The sequence below is a fragment of the Python bivittatus genome, unplaced genomic scaffold (genome assembly GCF_059951505.1).
Source record: "Python bivittatus isolate LINGU-HERP-01145 unplaced genomic scaffold, Pbiv_v1 ctg000840_np1212, whole genome shotgun sequence".
NCBI classification, from domain to species: domain Eukaryota; kingdom Metazoa; phylum Chordata; class Lepidosauria; order Squamata; family Pythonidae; genus Python; species Python bivittatus.
Window position 1 is genome coordinate 11,549,273 of NW_028277113.1, and position 20,664 is coordinate 11,569,936.

Genomic DNA, 20,664 nt, shown 5'->3' on the forward strand with positions numbered 1-20,664 from the left:
GTTTATAGATAAGAGGTGGAATATGGGAAGAGATCATTAGTTGTATTTTAAGAAAAGGTGATAAGTTATTAAAATTATTTATACTTGTGATGAAAGGGGAAGTCATTCTTTCTTTATTTTCTTTTTCTTTACTATATTCTTATTTCTTATTTCTTTTCTATTTTTCTTTCTATTTTTTTCTCTTCTGCGGTTTCTATTTTTTCTTTTTTCTTTCTTTTAGTTTGTATTGGTTTTTATCTTTTTAATTGTAATTTTAAATTAATTATATATATATATATATATATATATATGAATGAATGAATGAATGAATGAATGAATGAATGAATGAATGAATGAATGAATGCCCTTGCTGCTCTCCAGCAGGTTGGAGGAGTCAGGGACCTCCCCGATCAACAAAACATTTCCATCTCTACATTACAGGAACACTAATACAATTAATCTTACTTCTTTAATCATGTATTATATGTCCAGGAAGTCCAATGAACTGAATGCAAATAGAAAGCATGTGTTTCTATTCTGCTATTGTAATTAATTTTTAAAATAACAAATTTGGTTCCTATTTGTATAACAGACGACCTGATAAGGAAAAAACGGCTGCAATAATGACTGATTTTAAGTCAACACTTCAAAGACTGACCCTGTTTGTTTAAAAAAAAAAAAAAGATGTGGAATGACATATTGTCCTTGACCCAGTGATCTGTCCATGAGTGCAGTGAATTGCAATGTATTTAGAAGCACAGTTGTGAAGTCACGTTTGGTAAGATGCACATACTTTGCTAAATAAAGTTACAGCAAGACTTCTGACTGGGGTAGCAATAGAGAGAAGTTATGTCTGAGAACTGCCCTGATCTTGAAACAGTCATTCAGAGTAGAACTTTGTTGAGCCATAAGATTTTGTTCTTGCAGGTGCCAAAGGGAACAGTGGTGTGAAGCATTATATTTTCTTGGAGCCTTTTCAGGCTTCTTAAAATCAGCAGAAACATGTTGTCATATTGGGTTGCCTCTTGCCACCTAAAAGGGGAGCACGGAGACTTCTACAGTTGTATGATATAATATATCCTTTCTTTCTGGGACTTTAGCGGGTTGTACGTGGCTATATTCATACAACGCCAAGCCACCATTTGTCTTAATCACGCTTAGATAAAAACAAACCAGGTTCAGTATTGCAGGCCTTGCTTTAGCAATTCTGGGCGTGTTTCTCCTGCTTTTGAAAGGTGCTTTACCTTACACCTCTGAGGATTGGTTGAAGTAAGCCAGGAAAGTACAGATGAACTACATATCTCTATATGCCCATTGCAATCAGTAACCCACCAGCAAACCATAATTATCACACTGTTGTTTGTGCTCAGTCAAAAAGGACCCCTCCCCCTTTATGGCTTAGTGAATCCAGTTCAAAGATGCTGAATGACAACTAGAGGTGGAGACACACCTTCTCCCACAATTGTTCCTCTGCAACTGGTATTTGGAAACATACTGTCCCTAACTCAGAAGTAGTCTCAATTTTAATGGCCCTTGATAGAATAGTCCTTCCTGAACGCTTCCAGTCCTCTTTTGAAGCCATGTAAGCTAGTGGTAACCAACACTTTTTGTGATACTGTAATGAATTGCACAGGTTAATGATGTGCTGCATGAAAAAGTGTTTTCTTTTACCTGTTCTAAATCTCGTTCTGGGTCCTTAGTTTTGAGAGAGGAAGAAAAAATTCTCCCTGTCTACTTTCTCCCTGTCTTTTTTCCAAGCTGCGCAGGCTCAAATATTCTGGCCTTTTCTTGTAAGGAAGGTATTCCAGGCCCCAATCATTTTAGTTGCTTTCTTTTGTACTTTTTCCCATTCTGCTATATCTTTTTCCAATTCTGGGGAGCAGAACTGACTTTTGAATTTGAATGACAAATATGCCTTCTAGACAATCAAATGCCTTTAACTTTTGTCCCTTAAAGGCAAAAAGTATTTTCTGGTTCAATTTTTTGCACCTCTTAAATGATTTTAAGTCTTTTAAATACTTGTATCTTTCTCCTTAAGAACAGATGCATACACTACCACATACTACTACAGATCTGGACATAGAATCACAGATTTGTATAAAGGCATTACTATGTTGGCAGTTTTCATTTCCATACCTTTCCTAATAATGCCTACCACGGAATTCGCCTTTTTAACAGGTACTGCACACCGAGTTAACAACCTCATTAAACTGTCTGCTATGACCCCATTTTTTTTTCTTGGTTAGTTTCAGGCAGCTGAAGCACCATTACTGTGTATGTGTGTGTGTGTATGTGTGTGTGTGTGTGTGTGTGTGTATGTATGTATGTATATATATATATATATATATATATATATATGAAGCAAAATGGTTTTGCATCAATATATATCACTCTACATTTGTTTAAACTGAATTGCATTTGCCATTTAGTTGACTGTTCACTCAATTTAAAGAGAATCTTGTGGAGATCTTCACAATTACATTTGGTTTTTACTACTCGAAATAGTTTAGTATCAGCTACAAACATGGCCAGCTCACTGGTTCCAAGCCCTTCTTCCAGACTGTTTTCAGATTCCTATTGTGGCATGTGGCTAACCAGCATTACCTGGGGCCTGTAATGGCAAATATAAAACTAATATTTGGTTTTTAGTTAAATCAGATTTCCATGGAGGGTGTATGTACCCATTTCAATGGTGCACATGGATAAACGTTACCTAACTTTGGTTATTCCAGGATTCTGTGCTATATAAGGCTGAGTAAATGATTATAGAAACTTGGGCAGTCCTTTCCTTTCCTTTCCTTTCCTTTCCTTTCCTTTCCTTTCCTTTCCTTTCCTTTCCTTTCCTTTCCTTTCCTTTCCTTTCCTTTCCTTTCCTTTCCTTTCCTTTCCTTTCCTTTCCTATCCTATCCTATCCTATCCTATCCTGCCATCGTTTTTCTTTTTCTTTCAAATGGCCGTGCACTTTCAACTCAATACAAGACCATGGATTGTTTTTATTAATAATAGAATTCCTGCTTGACCTTTATGTAATGAGGGTGCTCCCACAAGTAGCTCATAATCTATTTACTGATAGCTGTATTCTTAGCAACTTAAATGGTATTTGTATTCATTGTGTAAACATGTGAATGGGTGGAGATCTGACATCGATGAGTCACTGCTGGAGCAAAGAGATACAAAATTAGAACTTTTAAGAGATCTGAGTTGTTAGGCTTGTTTGAGGATCTTCAGAAAAGGAAGTAACCAATTCTTTGTGTTGGTTATTTTTTCCTTGGGTTATTTTGCAATTCTCATTTCAAGCTTGGGTCAAGAGAACAACAAGAAACTACATATCATGAATGTGCCATATAATTTCAAGGGTTTCCTGAAGTCCATCATTTTAGAAATAGAATGTGGGGTGAGAATACATAGGTGGTATCAGACTTTGCTCCTCACTTGGCAATATATCCCTATTCTCCAGAAACTCAACCTTGCATTTAGTAACTTGTTAACAGTAGAAGCTTCACAGACTCAGTTTGGCTAGATAGGTCGCTTTACTGTAGACGAGAATAAGTCATATATACCTATAACATCTGCCTACTGGAGAACACGGAAGTCTGTTTGTTTGTCTGCCTGCCTGCCTGCATAGAGTTTAAATAATAGGCCTTTTCCTCCCACTTTTTCAAGTAAATAAAAAGTTGGCAATTTTTTCCTTGGCCTTGACAGTTGGGAAACATTTGCTTAATGTTTACATAACAGCCCTGCCTGGTCTAAAAATCATTGATTCCAGGCTCAGAAGCTTCAGTCCTTAAAGGCTAAGATGTGACAGTACAGAAATGTGTTTGTGCATGGGGAAAGGTGACAGTAAGATGACCATTATATTCAGACATATACACGCAGTTGTGAAAAATATTAAATAACTATTCATGTCACTTGTATGGGGCCAGTAGGCAGTATTGAGCTGAGCATGGTCTTAAGAAGGAGAGAAGAAAAGTAGCACAGTTTAGCACAGGATCAGAGAGTGAATTACTATTTGCAGTTTTGAGTCCATTTGCTGTCTGCCAATGATTCTGTAATGTGGCACACCCGATGCACCTAATCTATCGTTTCTCTCTCTCTCTCTCTCTCTCTCTCTCATTAGTTCTGATTCATTTGCTTAAAGCAAAGCCTTACTCTGATTCTCTGAAGGTAATGCAACAATTATTTAACTGTAAACTGCCCTTTGTGTAATCCACTAGCTAAATATCTGTTGCTTCTGATAAGTAGAACAGTGCTAGAGGTGAATGTGGCCTAATGCCTTACGCCACACTCAAAGAAGTGGCTAGAGAGTACACCTAAATTAAGGCATGTCACCGTTTACAGTGAGGCAGACTTCCGGGAAAGCAATGGTGGACTGAAGATGGCTCCACAAGAGTGGAGCCGATGGCTGCAGCAGAAAGAGGTGCTGGTGATGGAACCCCTTTCCAGATTAAGGAGAGGACTAGGATCACCCACAAGTTTGCTTCATACAGAGGGTCCCCATGAAGAGATTGTAGAATAGTGATCTCTACCAGGTAAGAGCTCTGGGAACCGGTTGGGGAGGGGAAACATCCTGCCTAAGTTGCGGTTCGGTGCCTTCAAATGGACACTGGGTTCACCCACTTCCTCTCTTACTTGTTATTGATTTTTTGGATGTTAAGAACCTTGAGAAGGGCAAGTTTGATTATGCCAGGAGAGCTTCCTTCTATCCCTGATGAAAGAAGTTTTATGTAAATTTAAGGACTAAAAAGAATTTTTTTTTTTTTTTGGAAAACAGCAAAAGAGGGACTACAATGTTGATTTTGGAAAGTTAAGGGGCCAGACCAACTTGAAAGAATATTTCCTGTGGGTTGTTTAAAATTTTATAAAAGTATGTATGAAGATTTTGAAATTACCCATAAGAAATCCTCCCATGGGAAAGTTTTGCTGATTGGAAAATAAACATATGATAAGAGGGGACTTTGAAGGTTGACTAGAGGGAACCAGAGAGAACTAAGGATTACAATTAAAGGGGAAGAGACCTATTAATATAATGGAGCACTATTATCTGACTATAGAAGAAATTAAAGCTGTCTGGGAACAAAGTATTCAGAAATTACTTTTAAGATGGTCTGCCTCTATAAAAATGGATCTAACAGAGGCTACAGAAGAGGAACAGATTCTACTGGACAAAATAGAGACTGAGATTGACTTGAATCTGGATTTGAAAATAGATTATTAAAAAATGCCAGACTACAAGAGAAAGATGAAAAAATTGATATGGATTTGAAAACAGATTTTAAAATGACCGACTGTAAGAGTGATATGTAAAAAGATGCCACAATGGATTTTCAAATGAAACTGGCTGATGTTTTAATAACTAAAGGGGACATACAAATAATAAATCAGAAGAATGATTTGGATAGCCTTCTTATCTTGGATTTACAAAGGGGACATGTTAAACTACTGAAACTGTTCCCGAGAGGAGACAAAGAGAAAATGATAATAAATCAACTTGTGAGACATTATTTGAAAGGTTTAAAGATCAAGCTTTTAAAAACTAAACAGAAGGAATACAAAGTGAATTTATTTGACCAGGGTTAAAATATAGATGTTGTGGTTTCTGGTAGCTATTAATGGAATTTCTTTTTGTCCAGGACTGAATGACAAGGCTTTCAAGATTTGTTTATAAATGGGGAGAGATTTCTTTTGCTTTATTCCTCAGAGAAAGTGATAAGTTGGAATACAAAATGGATTTTATTTGATTAAGGTTTTATATATATATATGTTATTATTTCTGGTAGCTCTTAATGGACATTTGCTGAATAGGACTGAATGGTAAGTTTTTACAATTTGTTTATTGATAAGAAATTAGATATGGGAAGAAGAAATCTTTTTTTTATTGAAACACTAGAGAAGGTGTTAAGTTACTGAAGTTGTTTATACTTGTCGGGGGGGGGAGTAATTCTTTTATATAACTATTTTTATTATTTTTTTTCCTTTTCCTTTTTTCTCTCCCTTTGCACTTTTCTTTCTCTTTTCTTCACATTTTATATTTTTCTTAGTTTGTATTAGTCTTTTTTCTTTGTACTTGTAAACTTTAATAAAATTATTATAGTTTACACTGAGGCAGCCCACTTTAAATCTACTATTTTTCTCTGTCTCTTGTTTCTTCAGCTAGTTCCTAGATCTTTCTTCCACATCTCCCTAGAAAATAGGTTCCTCCATCCTGATTTTTTATTGTGCTTACAGCATGACACAGTTACAAAGCCAATAAGTTGACTTTGACATGAGTGATATATTGCTTAATGAATTAGTGGTGTAGACAAACGGGTGTTATTGTAAAATTACAAAAGGTACATAATAAATATGGCAGACTTCCTTGTATTTCCAAATTTTGGAATAGACGCATAAAGCACCTGTATTTAAGTGGGTGGGATATGGAATCCATAGAAGTGGGATGCTAGGGTTACAGGCCACACCAGTCCAAATGCTACCTATTTGATTAGTCCATGATGTCCCATGGCAATCTGAAGCCAGTTGCTGGGTAGGGAGAGAAAAGGCATATCAATACCCTCCTCAGAGAAGCAAAAGTATTCCTGGACTGCTTCCGTCTTTGCTAAATAAGAGCAATTTGATCCAAGTTAAGCAATGTTTCCATCATATTGCACTCCCATTAATCCATTAGTTTTCACATTTGCTTTCTATAGCTTTTATTGTCTTTAAGGATCTTCATGTAGCTTTTGGATTCTTAAAGGTATTAAAAGCTAGGAAATAGTTTGTTAAATGAGACAGCTTGTACTCTTACTCTTGGAAGGTCCTAACAATCTGTTCTAAGCCCATTTTCTCTCCTTGGATTACTCAACCCACGTGCCTTCTATACTTCTTTCTTTGTCTGTTCTGTTCTCCTGTCTTTCTTTAGAATTGATACAGCCTGACTAATGTTAATTAGGAGAAACTCTTCCTGCCTTCCATCTCTGCCTTCCATTGAGAGACTGTGTCCTCTCTCCCATATCTTTTTATTGTATTACAACATAGTTTATGTAAACCTTTGTAGGTTTCAAGCACAAAATCCTGTGTGGAAATATTAACGTTATTAATTGATCATTTCCACATCAAATGACTAATGATGGTATGATTTATAAGGGAGATTTGTGTGTGACTGTGAAATAGTAATAAAGCTCACATTTTACTACGGTTTCTCTAAAACTTTTTCCCATTTTTCCCTAACTTGGAGTCCACTTAATGTTCTGGACTAGGATACCTATCATCCACAGCCAGCATGATGACCAACTGGAGATAATGGGAATTAAAGTCCAATTCACCTGGAAGGCATCAATTTGTGAATCCTATACTATAAATTCTCAGGATTTTGATTAGTTCTGATAATTTATCTTTGTATATCCAACATTTTTGGATATACCAAAAAGGTTGCAACTGTCATTGAAGAATGAGCTAGACAATTTATCTGTGTGGGAAATTTAATCTGAAGCAACATCTCAGGTAACTTTTATTTTTATACATACACACATACACACATACACACATACACATATAATTTTATTAAAGATTTTAAAAAGGAAAATAAAAACTAATGCAAACTAATATAAAGAAAAAGAAAAGAAAAATAAAGAAATCAAAGAGAAAGCTAAAAGTGCAAGTAACAGAAAAAAAAGTAAAAGAAAAATAGAACAGAAAGAAAAAAGATACAAAGAAATAGCTCCTGATCTTTACAGCAGTTATAAGTACAATGATAAATTTACCTCTTACACTATGGTTCAACATAGTTCTCTTCTTTCTATAATCTATTCTGTCTAATCACCAAAACCATAAATGGTAAGTTAATATTTTTTTCTGTTTCACATAAAAGTCTATAATGGGTTTCCAGCCAGCAATAAACACAGCTACTGTCTTTTCTCTGATCAAGTAAGTCACTTTAGCCATTCATCAAGTTCCATCATCTTCATCAACCATTCCTCCATTGTTGGTAATGCCGAATCTTTCCGCCTTTGTACATACAATAATCTCACCGCAGTTATCATGAACAAAAACAAAGTTCCATAACTTTTTTCCAGCTGTTTGTCCGTCAATCCCAAAAGAAAAACCTCTGGTCTCAATTGTATATTAATCTTTAAAATCTTCTGAATCAGTGTATGTATTTGAATCCAGATTTTTCTAGCTTTTTTACACGTCCACCAAACATGATAAAATGTCCCTTCTTATTGTTCATATTTCCAACAGAAATTTGAAGTGCCTTTATACATTCTAAACAATTTCTTTGGTGACATATACCAATGGTACATCATTTTATAAAAATTCTCTTTAAGATTATAATGTAGGGTAGATTTCAATCCTTTCAGCCACATATTTTCCCATTGTTCCATCTGTATATTATAGCCCAAAATTTTAGCCCACTTTATCATATATTCTTTCATTTGTTCTTCTTGTTTTTCATTATGTTGCTCCAAATATTCCAAAATGTCCAACACATTTTTAACATTATCCTTTAACTGTCTTTTAGGTAAAAACTCACATTGATCCTCATGAATAAATTCTTGCAAAATTATTTTCAGTCTGTCAGCTAGAATCGTTGTGAACCACTTGTAGTCATTATTCAGTAATGATATTGGTCTATAGTTTCTTGTTAAAGTCAAAGCTTGTCCCTCTTTGGATAGTAATGCTATATTGGCTTCTTTGTAACTCTCTGACATCTTTCTTCCCTGTAGGATAGAGTTCATTGTGTTTTGTAAAGGTTGTAAAAGTTTATCCTCCAAACATTTATAGTAAGAACCTGATAATCCATCTGGTCTAGGCACTTTTCCTAGTTTAATTTTTTTTATAGCTTCAGAAAATTCCCTTATTATTATAGATCCATTCATAATCTGTCTCTGTTCCTCTGTAATCCTGGGTAAATTTTGTTTCTTTAGATATTCATCTAATTTCTCTAGAGAGATGTCATATCCTTTATACAAATTGGAATAATGTTGATGAAATGCTTTTTGTATGGCTGCATTGTCCATTAATATAGTATCTCCCTCTTGTAATTTCAATATCATTTTCTTCTCTTTTTCTTTTTGGAATTTATATGCTAGTCACTTCCCTGGTTTATTCTCAAACTAAAATTTTTTTGCTTTACATAATTCATTTTTATTTCCATTTCTCTTACTGTTAACATAGATAATTGTTGTTGTAAGAGCTTAATTTGTTGAGAAAACCTTAACTTCTCTGGAAATTTCTTTAATTCTTCTTTTCTTTTTATTTCATCCAAAATAGCTTGTGTTTTCTTTTGACTCTTCTTTTTAAGTTCACTATTATATTGTATAAAATAACCTGTAATAAAAGCTTTACTTGCATCGCAAACCATTCTTAAAGCAGTGCTTTTACTTAAATTATGTTAAAAAAAAATCTTTTAATTTCTTTTTACAATCCTCCGCTATTGTTTCTTTCTGTAGCAACATTTCGTTTAGACTCCTTCTAAAAGATTTTCTTTTATAAACCAAACTCACCAGATTATGATCCAAAAATGTCTTTGGTAATATCTCTATTTTAAAAATGTTAGTAGCCAAATTCTTAGAAGTACAAATCATGTCTATTCTTGAAAAGGAACTATGTCTTTCAGAAAAGTAGGTATACTCTCTTGAATTGCCATTTTTCTGTCTCCCTAAATTATATCAATCAGCCCTAGCTGTCCATCAGATCAAAGAAAACTTGGTAATTTGCCTTGAGTGATTTTAATATTTTTCTCAGAAGTTCTGTTCAGTTGTGGAGAGATCACTCCATTCTAATCCAGCATCAAACATCAATTTTCATAAGAGAAACCTATTAATCTCTCTATAAGTCATTTATGCAAGGGAATTTCTAGAAAAATTCAAAGAGGAATTGGAGGGGATTCAACGGGAGGTATCAGAGGAGACTACACAAACACTTCAGCAGGTGCAATAGGAAACTGAAAGGGATGATACTGAATTAGGTGCTACAGGTATAGATTTTGCTAAATTTTTGGCTTGATTATGGATTACAAATGCTTAATGTGAGATATAAATGGAGCAAATGCTCCTCAAAAGAGGAAAAAAACATTATTTGAAAAAAATGAAATCAAGATATAATTTGCTTACAAGAAACACATATCAGAAAAAAGAACATAAAATATTTGACTTATAAAAATTTAGGTGAAGAATTTATTTCAGCGGGAACAAAAAAAAAAGAAGAAGAAAACGAAAAAGAAATGGAGTTGTTTTGTATATAAATCCCCAACTAAAACCAGATCTCAGGTAACTTTTATGTGCAGTTTGTCTCCCAGTACTGTAGTTGCCGTCTCTTCTTTCCTCACCCTCTTCCTTGGTTGACTGACAGTACAAGGTTTCTTCATACCTGCATTGCAATCTGACTCAAGCTTGAGGTCATCAAGCACTGAAAACATTCTTCAAGGACTTTCCATGAACTTCAAAGAACATTGCAGCTTGCGTGAGCCAGGAAAAAGGTATGTGTGCTACCAGTTGCCTCACTGAATTAATGGTGATTGCTTTGGTTTCCACTGAACAGGTACTAAAACACTGGAACTAGATTGAACTAGTCAGTGGTGGGGATTCCAGATGTGATGACAGACAGATGCAGCATGATGTAGTTGGCTTCTTAGCCTTTTTATATTGGTAATAAGACCTGTCAAGGAAATTTGGGGAAACCTGTCTCTTCATGTTTACTAGAGTTACCATTACAGTTTGTCTAAAGTGAAATAAGGAGACAGATTTGATTTGGGCGGAGTTCAGGTGCTCCCTGGTAGACCAAAACAGAGAAGAATTAAAAGAATAAAGTTATGAGCAGGAAGTGTCGTTTGCACATTTTAAAGTTGCTCAGAGGGGCTTTATTTTTCTCTTTCCATACAACTAGTAAGTTTAAGGAGCTGCACTATGGCAATACTCTGAGTGGATCTGGAGAACAACTTGCAGAGGCTTCTCCCCCACCATGGCCCTGTGTCTGCTCCCAGTGCTTCCCCAAACGCTGCCTTCTGTTCTTTGCCTGTTTGCAAGCTGATCACTTCTCTGCATAGCTGTTGTGGCGGGAGACAAAAAATGATTGTACCAGCCAATCATGAATTGACAAATATATTTGCTAAAATAACAAAGAGCCAATTAAAGTAGCACTATAACAAGATGATTTGTGACACACATAGCCAGTTGATGCTGAAGACTGTGGTGTGTGTGTGTGTATAAGCTCCTTCTTTTTCACTGCTATTTTCTTGTTGGTCATCTATTCCCTTCTAGGAACTGACTGGGCCTTCTCCTGGAACTAGTATGGTGAAATGAGAGACTTCTCAGAGGCTGGATGTGGCACTTGCATAAATATAATGAGTATGATAAAAGAAACTGTTGTGAAACTGTCAGGGCCTGCCCTGTATTAGACAAGGAGCAGAGATTTAGGGCAGACTACAAACTGAGCAGGTGAACTGACTCTTGCATGTGCCATGCTTAGGAGTCATTATAGGGACTTTAGGTTCCACGTGACCTTGTCCTCATTTTGAGTGCTAGAAGATAGGATAGTAAAACATAGGCTGCTTTCAACTGATTGAAAGCAGCCAATGTTTTACTGCTTTGTTTGAAGACACTTTCGGAACTCACTGGACATGGGGTAAACCATTTCATTGTCTGCAGATAGGAGTGCAAATACAGGCAGAATGTTTGGATTTACTGCAGAATAAAACATCCTTTCTTCCCCTAGGATGAGTTGTTTTTTTAAAAAAATCCAATCCCCTGCCCTATAAGTTTGCAGTGTAATAGTTGAAACTGAAGCAGGGTAATTCCAGCTGGTGAGGACATTGATTTGTTCACATCTATGGCGTAATTGACATATCCATATCAAATTTTGCAACAATTTGCAGATGTTTGCTTTTAAAACAAGGTGAGGCAGTGAAGGCAACATGGGCATACAAGACCTAAGCCTCTGTTCTGTAAACTCTGCCTCTGGCTTCTAGAAATGAGATGACAGTGGTGGGGAAATTCAATAACCAGACTGCTGCCCAGTTGGCAGCAATCTACTTCTTATCCAAACCATCTGCTATGGTGAGGCATCCTCCTCTCACCATGATTCCTGCTAATGAGTGGTAGAGAACTTTTTTTTTAATCTGTGGGGGCAAATAGAGCAGAGCAACTTGAGCTCTTTTTCTACATTTGTGGACACCAGCTGGCGAGGGCTTCTCAAACACCTCAATTCATGGGTATATTTAGCTGTCCTGCATGTGTGTTTGTTCTCATCTTACCAAGTCAGATTTGGTAGACCTAAAATCTAAGTAGAGCAGGGTTCCTGATGGGTGCTAAGGAAGGTGTGGTTAGGCTCATTAGTATTCACAGTCATCATACTGGGGACCTGAGATTTAGACTTATGTGCTGATATTCTCTCTGAAAAGAGCAGAAAGCAACTTGACTCCCAATAGGAAACCAAGGACTCTAAACAGGGAACAGGATTCTGTTGATGTGACAACCCATCCGATTCTTAGTCTGTATACCATATATATGCATGCTTTTTTTTTTTTAAACCTTGCAGAAGACAGTTGTTTCATCTCCCTTCTCATTCCTAGTACTTTGAATGTTTTTGTGTGTTTATTTTCTGGTAGATTCTTTGGGAGGGGCTATTTTTTCCCCTCACAGAAACTACAGCAAATTTGATCCATGGGCAGTCAAAGGTTGGCAGCTTTCGATTTAATTTAATTTTTTAATTTTATGAATTTCAGTTCATAATGGCAGTCGTGAATAGAAATTAACACTGCCGATGTTGCATATTTTAGCACGGGATATGCTCTCTATCCATTAAAGCTGAAGAGTTCATGGAAGATAATGAAGATAAAAAGTTGGTTTCTATCTTTAGATGAGCTCACAGGATTTTCCATTTGGTTCCATATTTATTTCCCTGTAATACAGACAGTGTATGTAAAGTAGCATTTTGTAATATATCAGGGAAGATTGTTGTTTATGTATGCTGAAGGCAATACTGTAGTTACTCAAGGGATAAAAATGGGTCATATTTCCGAGTCCTCATACTATGTGCTCATTCAGATTTGCTTTTCTAACTCAGAAGGATAACCTGATTAGTGATCCTCACTTGATGACTGAATCAGCAAATTAAGTAAGAATTGAGATATTTTTAAAAAGGAAGCACAGTTGAATTGATCTTAATAATTCTACTTCTACTGCTTCATTCCTTGAAAATGTGAGTTTCTAATACAAAAGGTAAATGAGAATTCATAGACTGCAAAAGTAGCGTTTTCTTTTATCAATACCATTATTTCCAGGAGGAATCCATTTTTTAAAGTATCTATTCTAACCAAAGTGTTAAAGATGTTTTTCAGTTGTTTTAGAACACTAGGTTGGATCCAGACCTATAGAATATTTTAGAAATTAAGAGGAATGAGGAAAAACTAATTTGTTTCACTTAGTGCAGTGAGCTTATTTTAAATTCAGCTACAGTTAAGGCTGAATTTAAGTTCTAGAGCAGTGATTCTCAACCTTTTTGAAGCTGCCGCCCCCCTAAGGAGCGGAAAATTTTTCAACGCCCCCCCTTTGTGAAAATCCTGTAATTTAGGGTATGGGGAGGGGGGGAAGTTACTGAATTATAAAAGGCAAAAATTTTAAGTAATTTAATTCAAACAAATCCGAACTTTAAGTACGTGGAACTGTATTGATGACACTTCTTTTTATTAACCGACATCGTTGGTGGCTGCAAAATATGATGAGGGAAAGATAACTATTTCTCAAAATTAATAATTCACGACCACGATAAAGAACTAATAAGCGCACTTACCTAGCCGACTGGCCAAATAAACAATGAAAGTAAATTGAAACTGAGGGGAAAAACAGAAATGAAGCGAACGAAAAGCAACTCAAGAGACACGGGTCAAATCAAACATTCATATTGAAAGGACGCTCAATGCACGCACTGCGATTAATCGTGCGGGAAGACAGCTGACGCATGCGCTGTGCTGGTTGGGATCGGAGAAGAATCGTAGTGTCGAGTTCTTCAAGGTCAGCCTACCTAGAATACAAATTCGTCTCACCATTCTTAGACGTGCGTGAGGGCAGCCGTCGCGTAAGTTCGTTTTATTGCTGGTACAAATGGCGTAAACCGGATAATCGATTTAATAAATTTTTTTGGGAGTTTTAAAATTAAGTTCGAATGCCAAAACATGCTCATTGCCCCTCTACCACCCAAAACATGCCCACCGCCCCCCTACCACTCAAAACAAGTTCACCGCCCCTCAGCATCCTCCCCCCCCCCCGGGGGGGCGGTACCGCCCCCGTTGAGAACCAATGTTCTAGATGGAGAAAGAAGTAAATAAATTAAATTCAGAAAGGGCATGCAAACAGTATATCATCTTCAGAGAACTTTAAATAATAATTTTTCCTAAGTGCTCCACAATCTAGAATAAGTTCCATTGTGATCAAATCATCTTTACAAGTTTGCAGCTAAATTAGATAAATACTTATATATCATATATTCCAAGTCAGAGGTGATGATCAGGATGTGCAAAAAAGTATTCAGACTTTGAGTTCAAGATGTAAATGAGGGCCTCTATGTTTGCTTAGTACTGATTTCAAACTAATTATATTCTTGATCACAGCTTATTTTTTCCATCACTTTATTAGCCTGAAAGGTTGAAGCAACCTTTCCTCATCTGTTGCAGTAGCTAAGCTATATTCAGTATAAATCTGGTCAATGATGGCTTTGTGAATTGGAAAGTTCTGAGATAAACCATGGTACTTTTTCTTGCATCTTTGTAGGCACTTATTAGAATTAAGCAAGTTAAGGCTGACTTACGTATTAAAACAAAAAGATACATAGTATTTTCCCACCCCCAAAACTAACCAGACAGGGAGACCTACTCTGGAGCAAAGCTTCACTTTAAGATACTTTAGGTGAGACTACTTGTCCAAGGAGTTAAGAGAATGAATTGGGCTAGCATGGTTCTCTATCTTAGTGATCTATCTATGGTATGGAAAAGATACAAGTGGGATTCAGGTTGTCAGGCTAGACATCTCTGTGATGCAACTGGACAAGTTTTGTACACTGAGGCCCTTGTATTGCTTTTCTTCAATGGCCTTCACTTATGTTAATTTAGACTGTATCACTGAGTATACAGATTCATATCACAAAAGAGAACTAATTTATACCTTCATGGAGATCATAGCAATAAATTAATTTATGTAGAGCACAAAGGAAAACCAATAAGCTTGTAATAGAAGGTTCATCATCAAGTTAAAGCCCATTTAAAGGAAATGTGATCCTTTGAAGTCAATATAATTATTTTGGTTGCAGGGATCTTTAATAACTGCTTCCCTGGGATGTAAGTATTACTTATCAATGGAAATGTTTTATCATTTCATTCTGCTATGTGACTCTAACAAGCATAGGAGCTTTTGTTCAGAAAGGAATTGATCGCCTTAATTAACATGCAAGTCAGCAAGCTGGGAAACTTAAAAAATCATAAAGTTTCTTATAATGTGTGTTCAAGGGTAAAGAAAAAATCAGTATGTTCTTGTATTCTACACAAGATTCCAAATTCTGACCCACTAGGCTTTTGTCTACAAGCACTTCTCTTAAAATTAAATTTGCCTACAAGATCCTCTGAAGATTTAAAAAAAAATTACTATTTTGGTAGGTGTCTCACTTTGTAAATGTTTAAATCAATTTGTAGATTTTTGTAGATATTACATCTATTTTCCAGAGAATTATATACATTTCTTCCTACAAGTTTTACTGCCACATTTATATTGCAACTAAAGACCGCTGGGGAATTTACTTTAGCTCCCTCTTTTGCATTCCTATCGCTAGATATAATCTGGTAATACAATTCTTTCTACCTTTGGTACGATCGTAAGAAAGTTCTTTCAAGTCTTTATCATTTTGTTGCAGGTAGATGTGGGTGTATCATTGATTTGTTTGAGATCAGGTTGATCAGTTATGTATACAGTAGACCAGTGTTTCTCAATCATTTTTTCATTATCACTCCCCCAGGGAACCTTTTTAGACATTTTTTTTCCTAGTTGCCCCCCCCATGAAATTTTAATACCACATATATACTGTATATCTGTTTATGTACTATATGTATATCTGTGCTTTATATGGAAAAAGATTAGTATAAAGTTTACTCTTTTTATTCAATGCAGGGTTAAGAATGACTAAATGACTAAATGAGATGTTTATGTTAGAAGCTACAAAAAGCTATTAACATTTAACTATAACTGCATTTGCTGAGTAACTTTTAATGTAATTTGTTTATATGTTATGTAACTTGTTATGTACATATGCAAATTAGCAATATATATAAATGCGTCATCATCATCATCATCAATCATAGCAATATAATCAGTACAATCAATTTAAAAGAAAACAATGTTATTTTTCCAGCAAAAGTAAAACAATTGAAAAATTAATTTCTTAAAAATTATTTTAGTGAACTTAATTTTTAACTTTTGCTTAATATGAGAAAATAACTTTTAACTAGTTTACAAAAGAAGGTAACATACCCAAGAACAATTCAATGGGATCCTGGAACCTGATGTTTTTAAATTTCAATGTTCAGTGTGATGTTAGTAAGTTTAATTCTAATGCCTCCTCTTGAACATACATCAGTTCTGCTTATTTCCTTTGTTGATATATTACTGTATTTACTGAGCTAAAACCACTTTCAATCACATAAGATGTTGGAAACAAATAAGTACTTTTGCCATTTCAGACCACAATAAACAACATCCATAAGGCAGCCGACGATTGCCAATAGGCACACAGAAGCCACCTCTCATGATATGACCATAAGGTCAAACAATCAATTGAGAGAAAGCCCTCCAATCACAGCCATCTGTTCACCATAGTTTTGTAGCACTGATCTTACATTTTGTGTATCTTCCCTGAACTCAGTGACAATGTTGCTCATGTGATACTCGAAAACCCAATGAGAGAAATTAAATACTAAAGAAGAAGATTTTGTCAGGTAGGGTTGAACTTTGGAGGGCCACAAAATGTTGTAATATCTAAGATTTGTTCATCCCCCAAGAGCCAATTTTTGTCCCCTTGAAGGCAATATAATCTCCATTGAGAATGCATGCAGTAGACCCATTGAAATCAAATAAATAAATAAATGAGACTTAAGTTTCATGACTCACTTAAATCCCATAGATGTCAGTGGATTACTCTTAAATATTACTAAGGAGGGGTCCAAACCATTGTACTTTTCAGGGTGAGTGTTTGTCATTTCTATTACTTCAATATTTATGTGACACTCCAAAAGAAAAGTTGAAACTTTAATAAAACTCTCCTTCCTTGAAGACCATCTGGAAATTACAACTATTCCAGAATTCAACAGCACACATAGTTTTGAGTGCCCCAGAATGCCCATGTTACACAGCTGTTGCATGAACTGCACTGGCTTCCAGTTCTTTTCCAGGTGTTATTCAAGGTGCTAGTTATCACCTTTAAAACCCTGAATGGTATGGGGCCAGGTTATTTGTAGGACCACCTCTTCTTGAGGGTACCTGCCCATTCCACCAGGTCATGCTCCAGTTCCTTCCCTTAAACACTGCAATCTAGTGGGACCTAAGCAGGGCAGCTTCTTGGTAGCAGCCCCTGTCCTTTGGAACACCCTTCCCCCTGAAATCCAGCAGGTCCCTACCCTCCTGGCCTTCTGAAAAGCCTTGAAAACCTGGCTTTTCCCACAAATGTTGGGGTAGTGTGTTGGTTGAAGCCCAGGAAAGTTATCTGCTGGATATGAGGAGTGTGTTGTCTTTGGGGGCACTGGGAGTTTTTATCTCGGTTTTATGCTTTTATTGTTTTATTATTGTTCATAAGCCACCCAGGCTTATGATACATAAGATGGGGAGCTTTATAAATCTTTTAAATAATAAAATAAAATAAATAAAATCCTCTCTCGATTATTATTTTAGTTATTCAGGATATGAGTTCTAGAACTCACATCTAGTTATATATTTATAATATTTACTTGTTATTCAAGCAAACAGGCTCCCACCTACCCATCCATCCTGCTAAAGAGTTTAACCCCATACGTACATAAGGGAAATGCTCTGCTGAATGAATGGAAAGAGCATTCTAGTCTGTAGTGGTTAACCAGATACCTTTGAGAAACTCACATATGTATGAGGGCAGCAACCCTCATGTTGTCCAGCAAATTATGGCCATGCTGTATTCAGTCTGGTGGTAGTACATAGCCACTGTGATATCTACCAGCATTCCCTAACCTCTAGGTATAACTCTGGCTTCCCATCTGATGTACTAGAAATGTGGACTTCCAGAATTCCTTAGCCAAGATAGACATCACAGAGGATTCTTTGAGCTGAAGTCCACAACTTATTGAGAGGGTGTCCAAATTGGGGGAAACTGCTATAACTATTTCCTTTATAAATCTGGGGAATTCACTCTTAAAAGTCATATTTTATAGAGGCAAATTGTATAGCTCCTCTATAGAATAGTCAGTATTTGATACAACTAGACAAAACAGCATAGGGATATTTTTCAATGGGTTTGGAATAAATCTGCTTTTGTTCGATCAGGAAACAGACATCTTTGCTAGTAGCTCTCATGGAACCTCTTGTAATATTAACAATATTATGAGAGGGAGAAAAAAAATGCAATGTCCACTTTTCCACTCTATCACAGATAATTTTATACATACATCTCTATCATGTCCTTCCTTGGATGTCTTAAAAAAAAAACACCTTCCAAATTCTATAATTTTTGCCTCTGTCTAGTTAGTTAGTTTTAAATAGATTTTCATCTTATTTTTATAACACTGGGATTAACAGAACAGTCATACGATAAGAGAAGCTGCTGCCATCACACCTAGAAATGAATATTATTGCAACAAACTAACATAATTACCCCTTTGGAATTTTTCCTGGAATTTGGAACTTAGTTTAAATAAGGAGGGGAAAAGAAGGGTACAGTTATCTCTGCTTCCAATCTGTTGATGAACTAGAAGTATGGAACCAGTAAATTCCTTGCAGGCAGAACAAAAAGGGCTAACAAGCCCATTAATTCCAGACTCAATGTATTGAGGCCAATGGGACCATTCGGGATAATTTTTTCTTTATGGGCACGCAGCCTAATAGTAGCAATTACAAAACGCAGGAGTGGGAAGAACGTTAATGAAACTTATTTGCTCTCTAACCAAGCGCACCTAGAAAGGAAATTGTTGTGAGCTTCAGAGGACCCAATAAACAGATTCAATATTGAATTTCAATAATCCAGCATTATATTTTGTCTCCTTTATTGCACCTTAATTTGTCTTGTGGATCCCCAGGGCCAGACTTCATGGAGCCAATTATTTGTAACTGTCCCCCGTGTCAACAAGCAGCAGTGATCAACCTAATCTGCCTATTAGTGACAACTGATTTTGCTTAATAATGCTTTAACTGGTGTAGTAAATGTCCTCTCGGTGTTGAAAGCCTTGTTCAAACATTAGCTAATTAATCATCACAGCATTTGCCTCAAGTATTATTGCTCTTTGCCTTGGAGATGGTAAACAAGTGTGAGTAGTTTGGTCCCAGTAAGAGGGGAAATGAAGATGGGGTGTTTGCATTGTAGCCAGATTATATCTTCCTATTGCAGCAATTCAAAGGGCCATAATGACACTACAAGGGTGTATTTAATGCTTCTGTTTGCATCATGTTGGGCTTGTGCATTCACTTTGTAATTCCAAAAGGATAAGACTTGCTTATGTTGCATTTCTCTCTTATTGTTCGTTCTTTCCCAGAATCCCTTCATAAGATGCCATTAAATTATAATTTCTAATGAACAGAACCTGAGAGACTGCCTGCTCCAGGTAGATGCTACCTAGTCAACACATCTGAGTCAGCAAAGTATGACATCTGTTCCTATCCCTTCTGCAGCTAAAAAGGGTTGGAGACAGAAAATGTGTCTTCTTGGAATGGTCTGCCCCCTCCCCCCTCCGCCCTTCAAGGTAGTCCAGACAAGAAGCACAAACCATGAATACTAACACTAACTTTATTGTAAAGTTACAGTAACAGAATCTTGCAAGTCTGAAAGCCCTTCTCCTCTCCTTTACTTTTACTTTCCAGAAATCTAGGGAGGGTCCCTTCTGAGATGCTTCCCCTGCCCTTTTCCTTCTGTCGGCTAAGATACCTTCTGCATGATGGTTATCTAGTCTGCAGCTCTTCCTCCTGTCTCCCAAGGTCATTCCCACATCCCATTACAACCCCAGTAAGAATAACACCCTTCTTGGTGGCATTTAAGAAGGAACTTATATTGATTCTCTTTCTTTTGGATCTTGAACTATTGGGGGTTGCTCTTATTAAATTTTCTCAGCTGGGTTAATTGATTAATTCTAGTCTTCACTGCAACTGCAAGCTGTAGTTGTTATGTGTGTTAATTATTGTAAGCTGCCCAGAATTGTATGATTGGAGTGGCAGAAAAATAAAATAAAAATGTGGTTCCCAGACAACTTGCACTGCTCCTGGTGGAAGTGCTGTACTCTGCCTCTTTCTCTGGAAACTATAGTTCTGTTTTGAGGATTGTTACATCCTTCTGTTCTCTCTTATTTCCTGGACGGTTATGGGTTGTAGAGGTAGTTGTCTCCTGAAGGTGTCATCTATTTGAAGACAATCCAGTTCGAATCTGGTTGAAAGATAAATAATTCTAAGGAGGGAGAGCAAAGTCCTTGAAGGGGCAGCAATGTCCAAAAGCTTGCTGACA